Source organism: Podarcis cretensis (assembly GCF_951804945.1).
Source record: "Podarcis cretensis genome assembly, chromosome: 12".
NCBI classification, from domain to species: domain Eukaryota; kingdom Metazoa; phylum Chordata; class Lepidosauria; order Squamata; family Lacertidae; genus Podarcis; species Podarcis cretensis.
In genome coordinates this window covers 9,195,708-9,216,279 of record NC_137181.1, presented here as the reverse complement: position 1 = coordinate 9,216,279, position 20,572 = coordinate 9,195,708, and the positions used below count along the sequence as shown (strand labels likewise).

Sequence of the window (20,572 nt, the reverse complement as noted above, 5' to 3'; positions counted from 1 at the left end):
ACTGTATTTTAATATTTTGTTGGAAGCTGCCCAGAGTGGCTGGGGAGGCCCGGCCAGATTGGAGGATTATAAATAAATAAATATAATAATAATAATAATTACTATTATTACTATTATTTATTATTAGCACTAGTTCTGCAGACTGATGCAATCAAGTGGGCATACATGGGGACCCCACATGTTGCAGAGGGTTCAGCTGGGTGACCCCCGGGGTCCCTTCTAAATCTACAATTCTGGGATTAAGTGATTCTAAGTAACCTGGGTCCCACGCTGAGGCCGCCCTTAGCACTAGGTAGGCATAAGACAACGTCAGCCCCACTGAGTAAAACGGGGCCTACTCTCAGGAAAGTGTGCAGCGCTGCAGCTGTAGAAACTGTTGACGAGGTGATGTTGTGTTTGTCGACCTCTGCCTACATCAAGGAACCTCGCTTTTCACCCAGCCTCCTTAATTATAGAGAGCACGTTCCTGCCCTATAAACCGTGATGGAAAACGGTGAGAGGAAAGCGAGGAGGCAGGAAAAGTAAGAGCGAGACTGCGGACGGGAGGGCGGAGGATGTTAGAAACTGGGATCCGAGCCAGGATAAGGTATGTAGGACAAAGTCTACCTGATGGTACAGAGAGGTGCTCTTGTTTTACTTTTTACACTTCTAGGCCTTCGGCAGCTTCCTGACCAAGATAAATTTTAGCAGGTGGGTCTTTTTGGTCCTGCTCCTGGGTTCCACATGTTTCACCTGCAAAAATTTTGTGGACCACGCAGTTGTGAAAGGCGCAGGCTAGTGAGAGAGAGAGAGGGGAGTAGCACAATCGTTGCACTTGGCACCTGCCTCTGTTGGCAGTAAAAGCCTTGAGGTTGTGTACTCAGCTCGTAGCAAGTTCATACGTAAATAGCAGAAGAACACACAAGGGCGGGTGGCGAGGAATTGCAGCCAGTGGCTGCACAGCTTTGAGATCTACTAGGCCTTCGCGAAGAGATATGGGCGATGATCTCACCAGCTCTTAGGTAGAAGAGCGTGTCTTCCGATCTGTATTCTGCCTCCTCTTGGGCAATCAAGATTTCGGGGTTTGTGAGAGTACGTGCTTAGCAGAAAACAAAGAGTCCTCCAGGTTGCAGCTGTGGGAGTGTGTCATTTTGAAGGCTTGCCTCCATATTGCACACTTCCTCACGTACAACTCTGTGGGAGAAGAAAGCTAGCAGGTTAGCAAGAGAGATTTCACCCAGGTTTCTTCTTGGTATATCATCTACGTACATAGGGATTTAAAACTGAGGATTTGAAAAACAAAGCAACATTTGAAACTTCCTACATGGGAGTATGGGACGCAGGTGGCGCTGTGGGTTAAACCACAGACTTGCCGATCAGAAGGTCGGTGGACCTGCTGATCAGAAGGTTGGTGGTTCGAATCCCTGCGACGGAGTGAGCTCCCGTTGCTCAGTCCCAGCTCCTGCCAACCTAGCAGTTCGAAAGCACACCAGTGCAAGTAGATAAATAGGTACTGCTCTGGCGGGAAGGTAAACGGCGTTTCCGTGCGCTGCTCTGGTTCGCCAGAAGCGGCATAGTCATGCTGGCCACATGACCCGGAAGCTGTCTGCAGACAAACTCCGGCTCCCTCGGCCAAAAAAGCGAGATGAGCGCCGCAACCCCAGAGTCAGCTACGACTGGACCTAATGTTCAGGGGTCCCTTTACCTTTACATGGGAGTATATAAAGCTGCCTTATACTGATTCATGCCATTGGTCCACCTGGCTCATTATTGTCCACACGGACTGGCAGCAGCTCTCCAGGGCTTTGGACTGGAGGCATTCCCAATGCTACCTGGAGATTTTGGGGATTGAAAAATAAGACTACAGTGGTGCCCCGCAATACGAACGCCTTGCAAGACAGAAAACCCGCTAGACGAAAGGGTTTTCCGTTTCGGAGGTGCTTCGCAAAACGAATTTCCTATGGGTTTGCTTCGCAAGACGAAAATGTCTTGCAAGTTCCTGCGGGTTTTTTCCCCTTCCCCCCCTTTTTCTAAGCCGCTAAGCCGCTTAACAGCTGATCCGCTAAGCCGCTTATCAGCTGATCCGCTAAGCCGCTTATCAGCTGATCCGCTAAGCCACTAATGGGCTTGCTTCGCAAGATGAAAAAACCGCAAGACGAAGAGACTCGCGGAACGGATTCTTTTCGTCTTGCGAGGCACCACTGTATATCTTGCCCCCAAATGGCAACTAGACATTCTGTTCTGGTGACTACAACCTTGGTTTAAGGAGCCACTTGGTGCCTCGCTTATATATCTAAGTGTCTAATACTAGAAAAGAGAGGCATGACTCTGGTCTGAAATTCTGGACAGCTACTGCCCGCCAGCGTAGATAATTGTCACGGGACAGGAGTCGTCTTCACCTGCTGACCAGCAGCCTCAAGGAGTAGAAGGCAGAGTAACTCCACCTGTGGGTGATCAGCCTTCGTGCTCCTGAGGAGAACCAGCTGACTCCAGCTTCCTTAAGCATGGTTTCCACCCTCAGTAGGTTGCTGGAAACAACATTTGTCATTTCTGGCTAGACCTTGCTGCTTCTTGCTTCTCGTGACCTTGGGCACTCTGCTTTCTTGACCTGTGGACTGTCTGATTACAGTGGTACCTCCGCTTATGACCTTAATTCGTTCGGGAGGTCCGTTCGTAACTGGAAACTGTTCTTCGTGCTTTCACCAACAGGGTCTCCCCCTGCGCATGTGCCTCTGGCGTGTGATTTCTGCTCGTGTCCTGGGGCAAAGTTCGCTACCGGGAGCAGCTACTTCCGGGTTAGTGGAGCTCATAACCCGAAGCCAGGGGTCAGCAAACTTTTTCAGCAGGGGGCTGGTCCACTGTCTCTCAGACCTTGTGAGGGGCCGGACTATATTTTGAAGAGGGAAAAAAATGAAAAATTCCTATGCCCCACAAATAACCCAGAGATGCATTTTAAATAAAAGCACACATTCTACTCATGTAAAAACACGCTGATTCCTGGACCGTCCGCAGGCCAGATTTAGAAGGCGATTGGGCCGGATCCAGCCCCGGGGCCTTAGTTTGCCGACCCATGCCTGAAGCGTTCACAAGGAGGTATTACTGTGTGTATGTGAACTGATATACTCCTGACCTTAGGACTTGACTGGACCTTGTACAGTGGTACCTCTGGATGCGAATGGGATCCGTTCCGGAGCCCCGTTCGCATTCAGAAGCGAACGCAACCCGCGTCTTCACGGGTCGCGATTCGCTGTTTCTGTGCATGCGCATGCCATCATTTTGACCGTCTGCACAAGCAGCGAAACCCTGCGCTCCATTACTTCTGGGTTGCCGCAGTGCACAACCCGAAAATACTTATCCCGAAGCTACTTCAACCCCGAGGTATGACTGTATAGGGACGTTGCCTCCAGGCAATGCCCCCCCCCCCGAGACTTGGCTGGTTGGCTGAGCTGTCCCACCACGGAGCAGCATGGGACTATGACAATAATGCTGAGATAGATGGACCCAGTGTTCGGACACAGTCGAAGGCAGTTTCCAATTTTCCAAGCCCTTCTTGCTAAGCTCAGGAGCAGGGAGCTCAGCTGCCCATCTTCTTCTGTTAGGTTCTCCATCCTTTGAATCTGTGGCCCCCCACATGTTGGGGATGGGGCTGCAACTCCCATCATCACCCCAGAGCTGTAGGGTAGGCGGGCTGGTTGGGGCTGGCAGGAGCCGGCCTCCGACAACATCACGAGGGCTGCATCTGCAGATGGTACCGTGAAAACGACGCAGTTGAGAGAGGAGACGCAATTGTGGCGCAGTCCAGGGAGGACCGCGCCACGTGGGCTTTGCTGAACGTGGTGCTTGGCGGCAGGAAGGGAGCCAGTTGCGACTTCACCTCCTCCTCGCTGATGCTTGCGCCTCTGTGAAGAACTTCACCTCACAGTTTTGATCCGAGGCCCTGGCTTCATGCAGAGACCTCTTCACACCTGCGGTCTGCACTCATTTACCACCATTTTGCATGCGGCTTTGACCTATTTTGAAGGCCTTGGTGCTCTGAGGCCTGGTTACCATGGAGATACGCCCCCCTCTCTCTTTCCTGGAGCTGCCACCTTTAAACCAGGACAGGGCTTCATAGCAGGTGCTTGGACCAGACATTTTTTTTTTTGTAAGGTAAGGGGCATCTCCTCCATTCCCCTCCCATACGACATCTCCACATTATGGTGCATGTGTAAGCTTGGCTGGTCATATCTGCATGAGACAGTGGGCGTTATAACTGTGCAAAGCCCATGGAGGCATTTTCAGGTGCTGAGGGAAGGCCATAGCTCAGCGGTGGAAGCACCAGCTTGTATGCAGAAAGGCTGAGGTCCAGCCCTCAGCATCCCTAAGGAGCTCTGAAAAAGAGGACCCGTTTGGAACCTCGAAGAGTGGCTGCCAGTCCGTGTAGGCAGTTATGAGCTAGATGGACTCTGTATAAGACGGGCAACTGTGTTGCCCTGAAGCAAGATGGCCTCGTGCAATAGAAAGCAGGCAGTGAAGAGCGGAATTGAAAAATGGAATTGTGGAAGGCGTGCACTGGAGAGCCAGTGTGGTGGTTAAGAGCGGTAGTCTCGTAATCTGGTGAACTGGGTTCGCTTCCCCGCTCCTCCACAGGCAGCTGCTGGGTGACCTTGGACTAGTCACGCTTCTCTGAAGTCTCTCAGCCCCACTCACCTCACAGAGTGTTTGTTGTGGGAGAGGAGGGGAAAGGAGAATGTTAGCCGCTTTGAGACTCCTTCAGGTAGTGATAAAGCGGGATATCAAATCCAAACTCTTCTTCTTCTCTTCTTTTCTCGCTCTTGCGAGGCTGCGATGTTATAAGGTCCCAGTGGGCTCAGACAGTGGAGTGCATCCTTTTTTATTTGGGGCAGTTTTTGGGTGCAGGAAACTGTGCTGATCCACAACACACACACCCCAATCATGGATAAAAGGTCCTCAGCCTAGCCTCTCCTGGTGATCTGGGGAGCTGTAAGGCCCCTGATAGCCTTATAGAATTGCTCTTTCATAGAACCACAAAATGGTAGTCTGCAGGGACCACGAGGGTCATCCAGCTCAACCCGCTACAATGCAGGAATCTTTGGCCCGACATGGGACTCCAGTTCACAACCCTGAGACTAAGAGTCTCATGATCTGAGATGTAAAAAGCAATGAGTGTTGTACAGGTCTGGCCGTCCTTCAGCCTGAGCAACTCAATATCCAAAGCAATTGCTCCACAGCAGCCTTCACCAACCTAGTGCCCTCCTGGCGTTTTGGAATACAACTCCCATCAGCCCCAGCCAGCATAGCTGGTAGTCAGTTGCATGATGGGAGTTGTAGTTCAGCTACATCTGGAGGATCGCAGGTTAGCTACGCCAGCCTTATTAAGTGGACAATATTTCCTTCCCTCCGTGGCATCTGGCTACCTAAGCACAAGTCACAGAGTTGGGGCAGGATAGATGCCTGCCTTGCCATGCCTACAGAAATCACTTGCGCATACCTATCTCTTAGTGTGCGACCTCTGGGCACATTTCCTATCAGTATGCTCAATGACTAGAGTCAGGGATGATGGGAGTTGTAGTCCAGCCACATCTGGAGGGAGCCGACTCAGCTACCCCCGACTTAAAGCAAAAGTCAAAAAGCTTTGTGCAAATTCCAGGCCTAGAGCTGATTCTTACCATAGGTGGCTGAGCCTGAAATGCCAGTATCCACACCTTTCTTGCCCATATTCATGGCTGCTGCCCAGACGCAGCCTCCTCACGAGGAGGAGTGGGCTCAGTTCAAGGTGTCTTAGTCCCGCATCCCATGGAGCTCACATAGACAAATGGGGCTATTTGTTTCGGATGAAGGCTGGATGCCGTCTTGTGCAACCCACAGGCAACAGGCTTGCTTTGCAGTTACCCGAGCAACGAGACTCGTGTTTTCCATGACTCACGAAATGCCAGGCAAAAACGGCTAAGATTGGATGAGCTCATTATTTGGGTTGATCTCGAGCATCTGGTTTCTTTAGTGAATGGTTGGAGAGGAGGCTGCGTGGAAAGGCAATGGGGGATTTCCAGGCCCTTTACTTACTTTTGTGGGGGGTTATTTTAAGACGCTCGTTGCACTGTGCAGCTCTGCACTATGTGAACAGGATACAGGAAGCCTTCGAGGATCAGAATGACAATGCTGAGCCACATCTCTTCGCATTTTAGAAATGAGCGGCTTTTCAGATCCTTCTCTTTTTTTTTGCGCACAGAAACACCAAACATCTGTAGGTGTGTCGATGGAAACAGACTTCTAAGGATTGTAGCTAACTCAGTTCTTCTCAGAGTAGACCCACTGAAATTAATAAAGCTAAGTCAGTCATGTCTGCTAATTTCAGTGGGTCTGCTCTTGAGTAGGGACACGGGTGGCGCTGTGGTCTAAACCACTGAGCCTAGGGCTTGCCGATCAGAAGGTCGGCGGTTCGAATCCCCGCGACGGGGTGAGCTGCCATTGCTCGGTCCCTGCTCCTGCCAACTTAGCAGTTCGAAAGCACGTCAAAATGCAAGTAGATAAATAGGTACCACTCCGGCGGGAAGGTAAACGGCGTTTCCGTGCGCTGCTCTGGTTTCACCAGAAGCGGCTTAGTCCTGCTGGCCACATGACCCGGAAAACTGTCTGCAGACAAACGTCGGCTCCCTTGGCCAGTAAAGCGAGATGAGCTCTGCAACCCCAGAGTCGTTCGTGACTGGACTTAACTGTCAGGGGTCCTTTACCTTTTACTCTTGAGTATGAGAAGTATTGGCCATAACCCCTAAAGTGCTCGCAAAATGAATTGCTCTGGTAAATAAATACAGGAGTGTGCATCTTCCATACCCAACTGACCTTCTTTTCCTCACTTTTCCTTGTTCCATCTCATAGCCTGACCTAAAAAGGTAAAGGACCCCTGACCATTAAGTCCAGTTGTGGACGACTCTGGGGTTGCAGCGCTCATCTCGCTTTACTGGCCGAGGGAGCCAGCGTTTGTCTGCAGACAGCTTTCGGGTCATGTAGCCAACATGATTAAGCCGCTTCTGGCAAAACCAGAGCAGCGCACAGAAACGCCATTTACCTCCCGGTGGAGTGATACCTATTTATCTACTTGCACTTGGTGTGCTTTCGAACTGCTAGGTTGGCAGGAGCAGGGACCGAGCAACGGGAGCTCACCTCGTTGTGGGGATTCGAACCTCCGACCTTCTGATCAGCAAGCCCTAGGCTCTGTGGTTTAGACCACAGCACCACCCACTTTCCTATCCTGACCTACATGCCCCCAAATGGCTTTGAATAAGCTCTGTCCATTTTCTCCAGGATGCTCCATTGCTTTTGTCCATCAGGAGCCGCCGATCTCTTAGGAGATGCTGTTTAGGAGCCACTCCCTCTGTCCTAAAATCCCAGAAGGGTGTGGGCTGGCTATAACTACCTGGGGGAATAGAGAAAGCAACCTGTAACCTATCCGAAAGATCACTTGTCTTAACTTTACACAACAGCATTTAAAATTAGCTTCAAACCACATTAACTGTCATGGCTCCTGTCCTGGGTAGTGGGCAGTATGTACTGCCTATTCTCAGGTGTATTTACTTGGAGAGTAATTTTCTTCACACTGTACACACATGCATATTTGTGGTATCATATGGAAACTTGCAGCCATGGTTGTCTTCCATATCAGCCCTTTTCTCTGGAATTGCCATCTGTTCAGTCACTTCTTAGTGGAGAATCTAGATAGCATTGTGGTCATCCAATTACATTCCAGCATTTTTTTGGATGTTGAGTGATAGGCCAAGCTTTATGCACTAGGGAAGAAAGGCGAACTAATGTCAATGTACTGGAAGAAGCAAAAATTCTTCAACAGTGTCGAAGCAATGATTCTTCAACATCAACTTTGTTGGACTGGTCATTTTGTTTGATGTCTGATTACCGTCTTCCAAAGCAACTACTCTATTCCGAACTTAAAAATGGAAAGCGTAATGCTGGTGGTCAACAAAAGAGGTTTAAAGACTGTCTCAAGGCAAATCTAAAAAAAATTAGTGTAAACATTGACACCTGGGAAACACTGGTCTGCGAGGCTCCAGTTGGAGAACAGCCTTTACCAAATGTGTCATGGGCTTTGAAGACACTCGAACTCAGGATGAAAGGGAGAAACGTGCTAAGAGGAAGGCACGTTTAGCAAATCCACACCGTGATCAACTCCCGCCCGGGAACCAATGTCCCCACTGTGGAAAGACGTGTGGTTCCAGAATTGGCCTCCACAGTCACCTATGGACGCATTGTTAAGACCATGTTCATGGAAGACAATCCTATTCGGCTATGAGTGATCGCCAAATAAGAAGACATTCCAGTGTTTATTTTCCTCCCATTCCACCCCCCCATACCGTATTTGTGTTGATTTTGTGAAGGAAGGAATACATTAAATGCAGTTGCAGTGCCAGCCTGCCTAGTATGGACACACAAAGCACCGTTTAGGTTTTCAGATGCTGCAGTGCCTTTTAGATAAAAGTTTCCTGTTGGCAGCTTCTGCACCTTTTATTGTATCTGTTCATTGTGTCTGGGGGATTGATGCTGAACTGTCCCTGTTCAACTGTAGTCAACTCCCATTCTCTTTTCTAAGGGTCTTAATTCTTGGCTTCCTCACATTTCCCCCCCTCTCCTTAATAGTGAAATGTGACTTTATTTGAAAGCATCCCAGGATAGGAGCAGTGCTGACACCAGGAATGGCAGAAGAGAGTGCAATGATTCATTTTGTGGGGAACAGGAAGCAAAGCAGAGGTGACTGACCTGTGGCTAGGGATAAGTGAGTAGGTCAGTTTCTGTTGCTCTCTGTTTCTTATTTTCCCACAATCTTGATTTAATTATCCACATTGTTATATTGGTTTGCAATTATTATTTTTTAAAGTTCTCATGAAAATTCTTCAGCATTTTGCGCAATTTTCTCCTGCTACACACATTTTTATATGCAATGTTGCCCGATGTACACATTTTTGCAAGACAGATTTCTCTAGTTTGATGCATTTATATGCATTTATATGCAATATTCTCAATATATACATTTTTGGGAGCTGCATTGCAAAATTTGGAATTTCAAAGTTTGCAAAGCAGACGGAAGAACGTTAAATGAGTGCGCGCATGTCACCGGCCACCCAGCAAGAGGATTTGTGGAGCTTCTCTGTTAATGCACAGTCCTGTCCAACATTCCCTCCGCCTCCGTCCTGCATGCAAAGGCAGCAGGAAAGACAGCCGTCAAAAAAAGTTTATCAGCAGTTCTCAACAATCATACTGAGCAGGTGTGCTCGGGTTTCCTCATAATCCTGAAGATGAGCTAATTCAGCACACACACACACACACAGAGGCAACCTCTCACTCTTGCCAACAATGGAGCATCGTGATTTCCTTTTTGTAGTCATGTGAGTACCTGGCCAGTAGCCTCGTTTGTCATCCTATCGTCCCAGGCTTGCTCTCATCATTTTAATTTCGGGATGAGCTTGGTGCAGGGCGAGATTTCCAGTTGCAAAACAACTGCCCTGAAATTGTTCGGCGTAGATGCATCCCAAGATGTGCTCAAAATGGGCTAGGAGCCTTGTGGGTTCCCTGCACCGCTAGCCAGAGGAAGGAATTGCAGCCGAAGCCAGGGTGCTCTCACTAGAGCCTCAGAATTCCTCTTGGGCCTGGGAATCGGGTGACTTCATGACATGGCTCCTACAAATGGCCCAGATCCATTGTGCATCCTCACCCCATACCATTTATTACTAAGGAGGACTACTAGGGTGTTTGCCGGCTGCCCGTCAGGGGCTTGGCAACCCCAGAGCCTGAGCCACCTGACTTTATATTTCTTTCCCACAAGCTACATGTGCTACAAACTGCAGGCAAAAGGCAATTGTAGCAGGATCTGTCCCACGGGCTGGAGCTTTGTAGCCTCACAAGGTTCCCTCACACCAGCATGAGGGAACCACCAGAAGGGCCTTGGAGGGTGGACCTCAGTGTCCTGACTAAATAATGGGGATGGAGACATTCCTTCAGGGCCGGCGCCATTTAGGGCTTTGAAGGTCAATATGGGACGTGGATGGCGCTGTGGTCTAAACCACTGAGCCCTCTGATCGGCAAGCCCTAGGCTCTGTGGTTTAACCAACAGCACCACCCGCGTCCCACTTGGAAGATAAAAGTGGTATATAATACATAAAATAAAACACAGGTAGAGAGCCCTTTAGGGACCAGGAAAGCTCTCAGTGGCCAGCGATTGTAGAGCTAAAACTTCAAAATTTTTGAAAAGCAGTTCAACACCTTTGCCCCTACATCAGAGGCCACCTTAGAGAGCTGCAGTTATTGCACATTGATTATTACAGAGCAAAAGCAGTTTCTTCTTCTTTATGTAACAACTGTCTCCTTGTTCACACCCGGGTTATTTTCTTCAGGGTCCAAGAAAAAAAAAAAAGTTTAAACAAAGCGCACGCTTTCAGGAACTCTTCAAGGATTAGAAGTTCCTTGAAGCCATGCAGAATCCGGCCCAGTCAATAGGCGTCTGGCACGTTTGAGATGGGCGGCCAATTAGGAGTTGCCGTTTCAAACTGAGCCGCTCAGAGCTCATTACGAAGGACTGCGCTCTGTCGCCCAAATTGGAATTTGACTTCAAAAATGGGTATCGATCAAGGAGTGGAAGGAAGGTGTTTCGTGTTCCTCCTCCCTTTATAAAAAAAGAACCAAGACAACACGAGAAGTACGGAGGCAAGATACATTTCCAGAAGCACATTTGGTGTTTATCACATGTCAACCAGGCCACTGGTTGGATTTGTAGAGCTTGTAATTTTTCTTAGACCCTCCTGAATGTCGGTTCTCTTATACCAGCCTTTCAAAAAGTTGTAAATTATTGTTGATAATTTTATTGGGTTTATTTTTTGGAAACAACTGAGGTTTTGTTTTTTACAGACAAGCGGTATATAAGTTATACAAACCAAATAAAAATGTCTCATACGCCAGTGGTTAATGTCCTAGCAACAAGGGTATAATAATCTTGTCCTGTCATAAGTCACTAGCATGTCAATTCCATGTTGTAGTAGCTGGTCATTACTTTGCAAAACCTAAACACGTTTGCCAAAAATTGCCCCACTATGCTTTGTGGGGGGGCTTACTCCCAGGTAAGTGTGAGGCCTGTATATTTTGGAAAGCAGAAATACTGTCCACATAGGGCAGAAAGAAGAATAATCAGTTTATCGTTGTTGTTTTAAATGAGCTTGTCTTCTAGTGAGACAGTAGATTTTACATTCTACCTTTAGACATAGGCAATGCAAAGAGGTTGAAACACCATTAATTCTGAAAATGCTGTTAAGCTTGGGCAGGGACTATTTGGGGTATTAGGGGAGGAGTATTACCTCTGGTGGGGGGCACGTCGTGGGTCCTAGATGCTGTCAGCATGAGACAACGGCCATACCCTGGGAAACAGCTTAGACTGGCCGGCAAAACCAGGTGAGGGTAGCCAATGTGTTAGGTTTAGCAGGTTGAGTGGACAAGACCAATAAAGGGTCAGTGGTCAAGAAGGTGGTTTCTGCACGTGCCGTAGAGGGAAGTGAGGGGCAGATGGGAGCTTTTCCACCTGGGAAGGAAGCCCATCTAGGAGAAGGAATTCTCTGATCCTAAACCTCTGCTGCCTTGCAAGGTATATTTGGGAGAAGAAAAGGCTCAGGAGTATGGGACGTAATCCAGTGGGAGCAGTCAAGTGCAACATTCCTTGTTTTCCTAGAGTGGACATGCAAGGGAATGTTTGGTCCAGCCAGTCAAAACTTCCTGTTCCTCCTGGCCTGGAGCATCTTTCCTTGCATGTGACTAGTGGGTGGGTGTGACCTTTCCACACCTGGTCAAAGGACGAGGCATGCTGCCACTCTCTCTCCTTTCCATCTTCTTTTCAACCTGTGAACTTCTTGGACTGAAATGCTGGCTGCCAGCCAAGCAGTACCCCCAGGTCATCTCCCTTATGGAGTAAACCTGTTGGTATATGTTTGTAACTTTAAGCCAGCCATGGCCAAACTTGGGCCTCCAGCTGTTTTGGGACTGCAACTCCCACCATCCCTAGCTAACAGGACCAGTGGTCAGGGATGATGGGAATTGTAGTGCCCAAACAGCTGGAGGGCCAAGTTTGGGCATGCCTGCTTTAAGCCTTCAGCCTGCCTTCAGGGATCAAACTGTGCTCTGCCTGATCACGAGTAAACTTTCTTTTTATTGCATATGAATAAGACTGTGGTGACTTTATTCTTTTAGGAGGGATTCAAGGGGTCTTACCAGGGAAATACTAAAACACATTTCAATCCGGATGAGCCAGATGGAATTGCGTATTGTCTTAAGAAACTCACACGAGTTTGCAACTAGTTTTCTGCTGTTTAAAGGGGAATGCAAACTCTGCTAAGCAAAGGAACTTGCTAGCGCAGGTTAGGAAGGATATTAATAAACAATATATCCTCTCCTGCCACCCTGAACATTCCCACAAAGGGTTATGGGCCCAGCATGCTTCCGCTGCACAACTCTGCTAAGTAAAGGAACTTGCTAGAGCAAGTTAAAGGTAAAGGGACCCCTGACCATTAGGTCCAGTCGCGGACGACTCTGGGGTTGCGGAGTTCATCTCGCTTTACTGGCCGAGGGAGCCAGTGTACAGCTTCTGGGTCATGTGGCCAGCATGACGAAGCTGCTTCTGGTGAACCAGAGCAGCGCACGGAAACGCTGTTTACCTTCCCGCCGGAGCGGTACCTATTTATCTACTTGCACTTTGACGTGCTTTCGAACTGCTAGGTTGGCAGGAGCGGGGACCGAGCAACGGGAGCTCACCCCGTTGCGGGGATTCAAACCGCCGAGCTTCTGATCGGCAAGTCCTAGGCTCTGTGGTTTAACCCACAGCGCCACCCGCGTCCCTTAGAGCAAGTTAGGAAGGATATTAATAAACAATATATCCTCTCCTGCCATCCTGAAGATTCCCACAAGGGGAAAACCCCACACAAAGTCCTAAGGCAATTGGACGGTGCCTTGCATGCCTCCTTCTTGCAACTCCTGCAGCCAAACTGGTGCCAAACGTCTTGCTCTGCTTTCCTTTTAGGCCACGTAAGTGAAGCCGAGAGGGGGTCTTGTCATCTGAGCTGCCCAGGACCTCCAGCCCCACTGCCCAGGCTTGCACCCTGGGGAGGTCACTAGGGTGCTGCTAGGGCGGCCATTTGACTTTGCCCTCCGGAGGCACACTCCATTGTCTCTTGAGACAGATGCATGCCAACAACAGCTCCCACCATCCCTGACCACTGGACATGCTGGCTGGGGTTGATGGGAACTGGAGTTCAACCCCATTTTTAGAGGCGCAGATTCTCCATCTCTTTGTTAGCCCTGGTGACCTCAGGGGAATTTATTGTATTCAGTCCATTTGTTCAGGAAAGTGAAAACCTGATTATGGTGCTTCTAGCTAATAAATGCAATGGCACCGAGATGACTGACGGCTCTTCAGCACTTACATTTTAAAACACTGTTATTAAAATTTAAACGGTGTTCTTAAAATTATATATTATGGTTAAATTAAAGGGAGGGAGTTTTAAATAATAATAATAATAATAATAATAATAATAATAATAATAATAAGGTTTGCTGGGAAGTAAATTACAGTGAATTTAGTGGGGCTCATTCTAGAGTTTCTGTGCATAGGATTACAGATTACAGTCTCATGCTCTACCAACTGAGCTATTCCAGGTCATACGTTTGGGTTGTTTTCTTCACCCTCCCCTTTTTCTGGGAGGGAGCCCCATTCAATTCAATAGGACTTACTTCTGAGTAGGTGAGGTCAGGATTGCCCTGTTAGCAAAATTTTAGCTATAAAGGCTGTCTATTTTGCTTTGGTTTCTGATGCAACACATTTCTCAAAAGAAAATAGGGATGCCCTGTTCAATAATAATAATAATAATAATAATAATAATAATAATAATAATAATAATAATATCTTTATTGTCATTGCCCCCTCTCGGGGACAACGAAATTTTTACTATTTCTTTCTTTTTTTTTTTAATTAATTTTTATTGATTTTTCAAACAAATAATAAAAACTCAACAGAACAGACAAAAGAAAAACAAAAAACAGATAAGGCACATAACAATTAAACCCATGTAACTTTAAATTCCTCATTTCCTACCCTTCTTTCTTTTGACTTCCCCATGCCTCCCCTTCCTTGCATCCTTGTTTAATGATTCTTTAGCAACCCTTAGGTCCATTGTCTTAATTCCCTTTCATAAAATTCCCTTTAATTTTTTAGTTACTGCTGCAATTCTTTACCTCTTACCCCCTGACATCTTAACATTCCTCAATTTTACAATTGTTTTTAAGATATATTTTAAATTTCTTCCAGTCCTCCTCCACTGTCTCTTTCCCCTGGTCACGGATTCTGCCCGTCATCTCGGCCAGTCCCATAAAGTCGATCACCTTTGTTTGCCATTCTTCCAGAGTAGGTAGTTCTTGCATCTTCCAATACTTTGCCAGTAGAATTCTTGCTGCTGTAGTGGCATACATAAAGAAAATCCTATCCTTCTTTAGCACCGATTGGCCAACCATGCCCAAGAGAAAAGCCTCTGGTTTCTTAGGAAAAGTCCACTTAAGGACCTTCTTAATTTCATTATAGATCATGAAATTTTTACTATTTCTACCCCGCCCATCTGACTGGTTTGCCCCAGCCACTCTGAGCAGCTTCCGACATATATAAAAACTTAATAAAATATTAAACATTTACAAAGTTTGCTATACAGGGCTTCCTTCAGAAGTCTTCTAAAGGTTGTCTAGTTCCTTATCTCCTTGGCTCGGAGTGTGTGTGTCACATAACTCCATTCCCTCCAACATTTCTCCAATGAAAATAGGGACGTCCTAAGGAAAAGCGGGACATTCCGGGATCAACTCAGAAACCGGGATGGCTTCTGTAAATCCGGGACTGTCCCTGGAATATAGGGGCAATTGGAGGGTCTGCATCTCTCTCCCCCCTGCCCCTTGAAATATTTTGGTCTATGGTCCAGGCTTTTTACCCCAAAGCTTTAAGAAGAAAACCCAGTTTCTTGCAGCTTTCACTTATCCTCCCACACTATACATTTACTGGCTTTTGTGGTTTCTACATCAGGGTTGCTAGGCCTGAGTCACTGTAGCCGTAGCTTTTGAAATATTTCCGCTGCCTGTGTGTGTTTTATGTGTAGTTAACACTTGCAGGAGTGTCACATGGAACGGGAATGTGTGTGCTGTGTGGGCAGCAAGTTTGAAAAAGTGTTTGCGTTTGGCTGAGCCGATGCATGTGGAACGCAGCCCTCTCGCCCTGTTTGTGCTCGCGGCTGTTTCTTGTGCCTTTATTTCTTTTCTTTTCTAATATAATTTTTATTGATTCCTTTTTTAACACAATATTTCAAACATTACGTTGACAGACAAACACACTCTTTGCCCTGCCGGGCACATGACTTCCTTCCATCCCTTCAACTGGTTTTTTTATTTTCAAGTCTTTATATTCGCACTTTCTGACCTTTCTACTCTTAGAGTCAACTCTTTCTCTTTGGTCAGAAAAGTTTATCGTTGCAAGATTTATTTCAGTCCTGCTAATGCCTTCACATTTTTACAGTAATTATTCATATACAGTTGTACCTCGGGTTAAGTACTTAATTCGTTCCGGAGGTCTGTTCTTAACCTGAAGCACCACTTTAGCTAATGGGGCCTCCTGCTGCTGCCGTGCCGCCAGAGCACGATTTCTGTTCTCATCCTGAAGCAAAGTTCTTAACCTGAAGCACTATTTCTGGGTTAGCGGAGTCTGTAACCTGAAGCGTATGTCACCTGAAGCATATGTAACCTGAGGTACCACTGTAACCTATTAAACATTAAAAGTTTCCCTAAACAGGGCTGCCTTCAGATGTCTTCTAAAAGTTTGGTAGTTATTTTTCTCTTTGACATCTGGTGGGAGGGCGTTCCACAGGGCGGGTGCCACTACCAAGAAGGCCCTCTGCCTGGTTCCCTGTAACTTCACTTCTTGCAAGGAGGGAACCACCAGAAGGCCCTCGGCGCTGGACCTCAGTGTCCGGGCAGAACTATGGAGGTGGAGACGCTCCTTCAAGTATACTGGACCGAGGCCGTTTAGGGCGTTAAAGGTCAACACCAACACTTTGAATTGGGCTCGGAAACGTACCGTACTGTACTTCCATACTCAGAAAGACTGTGAATGAAATTTTAGCTAAAGAGAAAATGTCACCTGTCACTGTCAACTTTATCAATTTGCTTGCTGAAAATGTTCGCTTGAAAAACATGCCAAGTGTAATTTCTGCATTTGCTAAGATTATGAGTGCATTCCGCGGAGAAGTTTTATGCTCCGTAACCGCTGCTCAGCCCTTGGATGAAGCTAATCTTACGGAGTTGAAGGCAGCTTTGAATGGCTTTTTAGCTAAAGGAGAAATACGGAAACTGGAGATAAAGACTGACCCAACAATCTTGGGTGGAATGGTTGTCAGCAATTCGTCGACACGTCGACAAAGACCAAGATTCAGAAACTAAGCAAGTTCATGAGAGAGACTGTCTAAACATCTCGAGATGCTTCCTCCTCCCCCATAAAAACCTAGTCAGCTATATGATGAAAACAATAAAAATGGTTCTCCATAAAAAAATAAAACCCATTGCAGATAAAATTTCCAGTTGTGTACATCAAGGAGTGTCTACCCATGGGTGCAATGGCACCCTTGAGTTTGTTTCCTGTAGTCCATAAACCCTCTGAGCCCTACTGCCCCCTTGCCCATGAGGTGAGGAGTATAATTTTCTCCCTTGAAAACGCACGCCGAACGAAAGGCGGAATTTGAAATTCCCATTTCCTCTTTCACATCCTAGGAGCTTTGCAGAGCTTGGATTAATTCTGTTGAATGTGCCTGTTTCCTGGAAAAGCAAAGTGGGTGTTTGTGGGCGTTTGCTTTCTCAGTTTTTGTTCGAGGGGATGTATCTAAGCCTTTTGTCCTTTCCGCCACGAAGGAGCCTAATGGTGGGTGATGTGTAAATAAGTCCCACCAACATGGAGAGGATAATAAGTTCATAAGTGCAGGAGCGCCTGCTCTGAGTGCTCTAAAACAGAATGTAAATCAGGAACTTCTTTTAGAGATCTCTTAACGGTCTGCAGCAGCAGTTTCCAACTGCAGCTTCCAACAGAAATAACTAGGAAGCTTTCTGAAACAGAATTCTTGTGGTGGGAATGAGAGCGGGTTTTTGTGTGGAGGGGGAAACAAAATCTGAGCTTTGTTCTGGAACTGATTATAGATTCCTGGGCTGAACATGTGCCTGGGGGTCTCCTGTTCATCAATCCTTAGAACATGTCCGCTCAGCTGAGCCACTATTTTGTATGTGGATCTGGGGGTCCTAGCAGTGGCGTAGCATGGGGGGTGCAGGGGGTGCCGGCCGCACCGGGCGCAACATCTGGGGGGGCGCACTCGCCGCCTCCAGGGTCGCCGAAGAGCCTCGGGGCTCAGCTCCTTTGGGAGGAGGGGTTGGGCTGGGCGACCAGGGGGAGCAGCAGGCGCCAGCAAGGAGGTCCGGAGCCGGAGCCTGGCCAGGATCGCGCGCAGGACGGGGCGCAAGAGGGAGGGGAGAGTCGAGCCTGTCCCCCCCGCGAGGACTGCTGCGAAGAGGCGGGAGGGAGAGGAGGCCCCTTGGGAGGAGCGGGCAGGTGCTGGGGCGGCAGCGCCGGGCGGGGGCCGAGGGGTGGGCGCCCCCCTGCGCGGGCATCGCCTCGCCGCCGCCACGGGCTTGGCTGGGCCGCCGGCCGAGGGGAAGCGCCAAACAAGGCCAGGATCCAGGCCCGCCCCGCTCTCCTTATTTGGCGCCCGGTTCTGGCTACCGGGTGGCCTCCTCCCACCCGCTCTCGCTACCAGTGGAAAGAGAGACGGAGGTGCAGCGGAACCCGCAGCCTTTGCAGGTGCCGCCCGCCCAGCCGGGGGAGGGGAGCGCAGAGAAGCCCCGCGGGGCCTGGGCCCGGCCAGCCAAGCCTCCCGAATTGTGCCCCGCAGCCAGGATCTTGTGGCGAGGAAGGAGCCCAGTCTGCGCCCTTCTTCCCCACAGAGCTGCAGAGGGAAGGTTCTCCTGCTAGTTTCTCTTCTTCTCTCCCCCCCACTGCGTTGCAACCGTGCCCCCCCCTCTCGGTGCACATAGCACGATTGCAATCTCTCTCTCACACCCCCCCCCCAAGTTAAACTAATGGAGCAAGCCAGCGCCAAAGATTTGTAGAACTGTGAATACCCCAGCCCAGGCAGCAGCAAGAAGCTTGCAGCGGCGGCAGGTTAGGGGTTAGGGGTGCAAATTACTTGCCTTGCCCCGGGTTAGGGGGCGCAAATTATTTTCCTTGCCCCGGGTTATGGGGCGCAAATTACTTGCCTTGCCCCGGGTGCTGACAACCCACGCTAAGCCGCTGGGTCCTAGTAAAAATCAAAGTGGATCCCAGAAGCTCAAAGTCTGCACACCTCTGCTCTAAAAGTAATAGCAGCCACTCAGTTGAGGAGAAGTCCCCCCCCCCCTTCTGCTATTTTGAAACCACAAATATGATAAACTCTTGTGGTATAAGAGAGTGACAGATGTCTTGCGGGGGCGGATTTGTGAGTTTTTTCGTTCTTGTTTTTATTATGTACTGTATTTTTTGCACCATAACACTCACTTTTTTCCTCCTAGAAAGTAAGGGGAAATGTCTGTGCGTGTTATGGAGGGAATGCCTACGGGTGGCGGGGGGATCTGCTGCAGTCGTGAGCAGAGGATCCATGGTTCCCCTTCCTTCCCTCCTCCGTGACTCGCTTTGAAACAGCAAAGCGGGAGAAGAGCCGCTGAGTGGGGAGGAGAGAGGGACAGAGAGCCTGCTTCTTTGAAGGAGCAAAGCGGGAGAGGAGAGGGGCTCCTGTCCGGTTGGTTCCTTTAAAGCAAGCAGGCTCTCTGTCCCTCTCTCCTCCCCACTCAGCTCGCTACGTAGCAGCAAAGTTTTTCAGCTCGCTAAGCCGGGGATGAGCGGGGAGGAGGGAGTAAAGCAGAGCCTGCTTGCTTTAAAGGAGCAAAGTGGGAGAGGAGAGGAGCCTTCTCCCCTTATACCCCTCTTCTACATTATTAGCAGCATCCTTCTCCACCCACCCCACACGTGCTGCTTCTCCCCTTAAACCCCTCTTCTTCATTATTAGCAGCATCCTTCTCCACCCACTCCACGCATGCTCCTTGTCCCTTGAGTGCTTTTCCTTCCCTCCCCACTTAAAACGTGGTTACAAAGCACGGATCCACAGGGATCCTCAGGATTTTTTGCATTGGGCTACTCCAAACTCACTGTTAGATCACATGTCTGTGGCCACAGCATGAACCACAAAATCATACATCCACTATTTCGTTTAGAATATTTTTTTTCTTGTTTTCCTCCTCTAAAAACTACGTGCGTTTTATGGTCGGGTGTGTGTTATAGAGCGAAAAATATGGTATTTTATGTTTTTATATTGTATTTTTATGCTGTGGATTGCCCTGAGATCTACGGGTGAAAGGTGGCATACAAATTTGATTAATTTTTTTAAAAAATAATTGTTTTAGTGGTGTGTGCCCTTGTTGTTACTGTGAACTGGATATTTGAAGGCAGGGGGCTGTTTGTGTGTATAAATCAAAGTGTTGGTGGTTGTATCAGCAGGACAACACGAGCGAAAGGAAATCGTAGCATCATAGAATTATACATTTGGAAGGGACGCCAAGGGTCATCTAGTCCAACCCCCTATCAGAGGTGGGTGTGGGGATGGGGACAAAATTTGAGTGAGTTCACGTTTAAAAGGCAAACCTACCTAACTTTCACTTTCAAGAATGCTATGAGAACCAAAACACAGCTGTCCTTCAAAATCCACATTTCTCTGAATTTTGCAGTGCAGATCTCCACTGTACAAAATATGTACAAAAATGCATATACTGGGATAAAGTGCCCATAAAAAATACATATATACGGTATATATATTAGTGAATGTAACATTTAACAAAATACATTCCGTTTGGGAAAATTGCTTTGCCAACATGCGTATACAGTGGTGCCTCGGGATAAGAACTTAATTCGTTCCAGAGGTCTGTTCTTAACCTGAAACTGTTCTTAACCTGAAGCATCACTTTAGCTAATGGGGCCTCCTGCTGCCGCTGTGCTGCCGGAGCACGATTTCTGTTCTCATCCTGAAGCAAAGTTCTTAACCTGAAGCACTATTTCTGGGTTAGCGGAGTCTGTAACCTGAAGCATATGTAACCTGAAGTGTATGTAACCCGAGGTACCAATGTATTAGGGCAAATTGCATTCAGAGATGTGCATCAGGAGAAATTAGCACTAAGGTGCTGTTAAATTTGCATAATGACTTTTTTTAAAAAAAATTCATGCTGATGTGGAACTGGGGAAGAACTACACTTATGATTAGAAAGATGAGAAACTGAAATTGACCCTTTAGAGGGGAGCCCAGCAATTCCAGTCCTCCTGCAATATTGCCCCTTTTTATTCCTGCTTGCATTTGTTATGTATTTATTTATTTATTTCATAAAACGTATCAACAGCTTGATTTGTTTTTTTTATTTAAAAATAGCCTCAAAACACTTTACAAAACGAATAAAACAATAACAT

At 47.8% G+C, this 20,572-nt stretch overlaps 2 protein-coding genes across 2 annotated transcripts in view; both read left to right on the top strand.

Moving 5' to 3' along the window:
- Positions 1 to 7,839, top strand: part of XIRP1 (xin actin binding repeat containing 1) — a 282,674-nt gene extending 274,835 nt beyond the window's left edge. Inside the window, exon 4 of the transcript XR_013843832.1 lies at positions 7,823 to 7,839. The gene's annotated coding sequence lies outside the window, so the exon portion shown is untranslated. The remainder of the gene's footprint in view (positions 1 to 7,822) is intronic.
- The window catches only part of LOC307199135 (mitogen-activated protein kinase kinase kinase 3-like), a 111,383-nt gene that overhangs the window by 15,850 nt on the left and 74,961 nt on the right, over positions 1 to 20,572 (top strand). The gene's annotated exons all lie outside the window — the stretch shown is intronic.